This window comes from Coregonus lavaretus (genome assembly GCF_964263955.1).
Source record: "Coregonus lavaretus genome assembly, chromosome: 1".
Taxonomy (NCBI): Eukaryota; Metazoa; Chordata; class Actinopteri; order Salmoniformes; family Salmonidae; genus Coregonus; species Coregonus lavaretus.
The window spans coordinates 9,731,714-9,736,903 of record NC_139988.1 but is presented as its reverse complement, the minus strand read 5'-3'; positions in this window follow the sequence as shown (position 1 = coordinate 9,736,903).

Here is a 5,190-nt window from a genome sequence, read left to right as displayed (position 1 = left end):
ACCGGGGCGAAGGCACTCTCATTGTGGAGGGGCAACAGGTGTGAGGCATGTGCCCCGGCTTAAAACCTTCTCTAGTCAAATATGCATGAGGAAGGTCCCATAACCATGCTGATGTCTGCACTCAGCCTAGTTTAACAGGCTGGCAACAAGAGAGCACCATTACACCTGGTTTAACAGCCGGGCAACAAGAGAGGACCATTACACATGGTTTAACAGCCTGGCAACAAGAGAGGACCATTACACCTGGTTTAACAGCCTGGCAACAAGAGAGGACCATTACACCTGGTTTAACAGCCTGGCAACAAGAGAGGACTATTAAACCTGGTTTAACATCCTGGGTTAACAGCCGGGCAACAAGAGAGCACCATTACACCTGGTTTAACAACCTGGCAACAAGAGAGGACCATTACACCTGGTTTAACAGCCTGGCAACAAGAGAGGACTATTAGACCTGGTTTAACATCCTGGTTTAACAGCCTGGCAACAAAAGATGACCATTACACCTGGTTTAACAGCCAGGCAACAAGAGGACCATTACACCTGGTTTAACAGCTTGGCAACAAGAGGACTATTACACCTGGTTTAACTGCCTGGCAACAAGAGAGGACCATTACACATGGTTTAACAGCCTGGCAACAAGAGAGGACCATTACACCTGGTTTAACAGCCTGGCAACAAGAGAGGACCATTACACCTGGTTTAACAGCCTTGCAACAAGAGTGAACTATTACACCTGGTTTAACATCCTGGTTTAACAGCCTGGCAACAAGAGAGGACCATTACACCTGGTTTAACCGCCTGGCAACAAGAGATGACTATTACACCTGGTTTAACAGCCTGGCAACAAGAGGACCATTATACCTGGTTTAACAGCCGGGCAACAAGAGAGGACCATTACACCTGGTTTAACAGCCTGGCAACAAGAGAGGACCATTACACATGGTTTAACAGCAGGGCAACAAGAGAGGACCATTACACATGGTTTAACAGCCTGGCAACAAGAGAGGACCATTCAACCTGGTTTAACAGCCTGGCAACAAGAGAGGGCTATTACAACTGGTTTAACAGCTTGGCAACAAGAGAGGACCATTACACCTGGTTTAACAGCCTGGCAACAAGAGATGACTATTACACCTGGTATAACAGCCTGGCAACAAGAGGACCATTACACCTGGTTAAACAGCCGGGCAACAAGAGAGGACCATTACACCTGGTTTAACAGCCTGGCAACAAGAGAGGACCATTACACATGGTTTAACAGCCTGGCAACAAGAGAGGACTATTACACCTGGTTTAACATCCTGGTTTAACAGCCTGGCAACAAGAGAGGGCTATTACACCTGGTTTAACAGCTTGGCAACAAGAGAGGACCATTACACCTGGTTTAACATCCTGGTTTAACAGCCTGGCAACAAGAGAGTACTATTACACCTGGTTTAACAGCTTGGCAACAAGAGAGGACCATTACACCTGGTTTAACAGCCTGGCAACAATAGGACCATTACACCTGGTTTAACAGCCGGGCAACAAGAGGGGACCATTACACCTGGTTTAACAGCCGGGCAACAAGAGGACCATTACACCTGGTTTAACATCCTGGTTTAACAGCCTGGCAACAAGAGAGGACTATTACACCTGGTTTAACAGCCAGGCAACAAGAGGACCATTACACCTGGTTTAACAGCTTGGCAACAAGAGGGGACCATTACACCTGGTTTAACTGCCTGGCAACAAGAGAGGACCATTACACATGGTTTAACAGCCTGGCAACAAGAGAGGACCATTACACCTGGTTTAACAGCCTGGCAACAAGAGAGGACCATTACACCTGGTTTAACAGCCTGGCAACAAGAGAGGACCATTACACCTGGTTTAACAGCCTGGCAACAAGAGAGGACTATTACACCTGGTTTAACATCCTGGCTTAACAACCTGGCAACAAGAGAACCATTACACCTGGTTTAACAGCCTGGCAACAAGAGAGGACCATTACACCTGGATTAACATCCTGGTTTAACAGCCTGGCAACAAGAGAGGACTATTACACCTGGTTTAACAGCTTGGCAACAAGAGAGGACCATTACACCTGGTTTAACAGCCTGGCAACAATAGGACCATTACACCTGGTTTAACAGCCTGGCAACAAGAGGGGACCATTACACCTGGTTTAACAGCCGGGCAACAAGAGGGGACCATTACACCTGGTTTAACAGCCGGGCAACAAGAGGACCATTACACCTGGTTTAACATCCTGGTTTAACAGCCGGGCAACAAGAGAGGACCATTACACCTGGTTTAACAGCCTGGCAACAAGAGAGGACCATTACACCTGGTTTAACAGCCTGGCAACAAGAGGACCATTACACCTGGTTTAACAGCCTGGCAACAAGAGAGGACTATTACACCTGGTTTAACATCCTGGCTTAACAACCTGGCAACAAGAGAACCATTACACCTGGTTTAACAGCCTGGCAACAAGAGAGGACCATTACACCTGGTTTAACATCCTGGTTTAACAGCCTGGCAACAAGAGAGGACTATTACACCTGGTTTAACAGCTTGGCAACAAGAGAGGACCATTACACCTGGTTTAACAGCCTGGCAACAATAGGACCATTACACCTGGTTTAACAGCCTGGCAACAAGAGGGGACCATTACACCTGGTTTAACAGCCGGGCAACAAGAGGGGACCTTTACACCTGGTTTAACAGCCGGGCAACAAGAGGACCATTACACCTGGTTTAACATCCTGGTTTAACAGCCGGGCAACAAGAGAGGACCATTACACCTGGTTTAACAGCCTGGCAACAAGAGAGGACCATTACACCTGGTTTAACAGCCTGGCAACAAGAGAGGACCATTACACCTGGTTTAACAGCCTGGCAACAAGAGAGGACTATTACACCTGGTTTAACATCCTGGCTTAACAACCTGGCAACAAGAGGACCATTACACCTGGTTTAACAGCCTGGCAACAAGAGAGGACCATTACACCTGGTTTAACATCCTGGTTTAACAGCCTGGCAACAAGAGAGGACTATTACACCTGGTTTAACAGCCTGGCAACAAGAGAGGACCATTACACCTGGTTTAACAGCCTGGCAACAAGAGAGGACCATTACACCTGGTTTAACAGCCTGGCAACAAGAGAGGACCATTACACCTGGTTTAACAGCCTGGCAACAAGAGAGGACTATTACACCTGGTTTAACAGCCTGGCAACAAGAGAGGACCATTACACCTGGTTTAACAGCCTGGCAACAAGAGGACTATTACACCTGGTTTAACATCCTGGTTTAACAACCTGGCAACAAGAGGACCATTACACCTGGTTTAACATCCTGGTTTAACAGCCTGGCAACAAGAGAGGACCATTACACCTGGTTTAACAGCCTGGCAACAAGAGAGGACACCCTGAGCCTATATCCACCGCAAGTCAAAACAGCAGAGGTGCCTTTTAATTTAAAAGCCATAATCAGTTTGTAATTTCCATGAGCTTACCCGATTAATAATTGATACATAGTAACAAGTGATCCAGTGTTTGTTTGGACCCAAGCCAGAGGAGGGAGGCATGGGAGCAGAGCACAGGAAGTAGCCTGCTAGAGGTTCAGACAGCCACAGGCTGTTTTCTCTCTGACCACTACTGCTGGCTTCATGAGAGGATCGGTTTTATTTCATGACACATTGTGTAAAAGTACTTTAACACATAAGTGTTGCAATCTATCAAAAAAGATGGTACTTTCACTCCCTCTTTATAAAGTGTGTCCCAGAGTTTGTACATAAATCCTGGTCATAAAGACTCCTTGTGAAAGACGTCCTTATCTCAGTACGCCAACAAGAGACTCCAGGGCAATACAGTTTGGCAGACTGCAATAAAAAAATATCTCAGAGTTTGACATGTTATGCTGAAAATCATCAACCCAAGAGAGCGCTTTGACATCTGATAGCAATAAAGAAGTCTGCAGTGAATAAAAATTGAACAATTACTCATTTCCAAAAAGTTCCATCAAATTTCTTAACAAAAAGGTCGCAAACATTGGCCCACTGGTTAAGAACATCTCTTCTCCCCAGAACATTGGTTTGCTGTGTTCCCAAACATTGTGAGGCAACAGGATGCATTATTTCCTAAATACAAAGTGCAAACTGGTACAAAATCTGGGGCAAACCTTCAAGAGCAGGAATCTTTCAAGCTATTGAATATGGTATTTGTTCACTCTACAGCATCTTCATACCAACCAGGGATATTGACAGAGAGCAAAGGTGGCTCAACCAAAAGCTCTTGGCTTCCATCCAGTGGTAATTTAGGAAACAGCACAGCAAGTTCTTACTGCTCTCGAGGTTTAGACCAGCATGCATAAAACGCCATTCCTCTTCTAGCCCCAAAGATAGAAAGTACCTCATTTCAACTGATGGCTCATATACATTGCAATTTATACAAATTCACAACAGACCACTTTTCAACAGACCAAGCCAGGCTTCAGTTGTTGAACGCTGATGATTCTTTTACTTTTAGATTTGTGTGTATTGTTGTGAATTGTTAGATACTACTGCACTGTTGGAGCTAGGAAGACAAGCATTTCGCTACACCAGCAATAACATCTGCTAATTATGTGTATGTGACCAATAACATTTGATATGTTGACTGAATGGGCTCCTCAAAACAAACACCGGCTGTTGAGTGGAACACTGACCTTTCTGTGAGACGCAGCGAGCGTTCACACGCGTATCGTTACAGTGTCTTGCTGCTGCTCCCAACTGCCCATGGTACTCCACACCCTCACATATCAGATGACAGGGACCCACGCACGTCTCTCACTTACTGTAGTCTACCTGGTCGCCACGTAGCAGCTGCTCTAAGACTTCACACCAGGGCCCAAAGGAACCATAAGAGGCAAACTGATCTCTTTGACTCACCTGGACAGAACTGTTCAGATGCTACATAGGGCCACCTCTCCAGGTGACTAATTGGTCACACTTAAGCCAGTCCTTGTCAAATATGCATGAGGAGATACTGTGGTGCCTGCTGTATGTCTGGTTGTATTGATTGTGGTCTTAGAAATGTCACACAACAACAACATGATGTGGTTAATTCAGAGTTCTATTGTAACTTATCAGAGAGGAATAGGTGGTATTTGCTGGCACTACCTTGATGAGAAGTTATTGGTGCACAATGGTAGGAAGGGCATTTT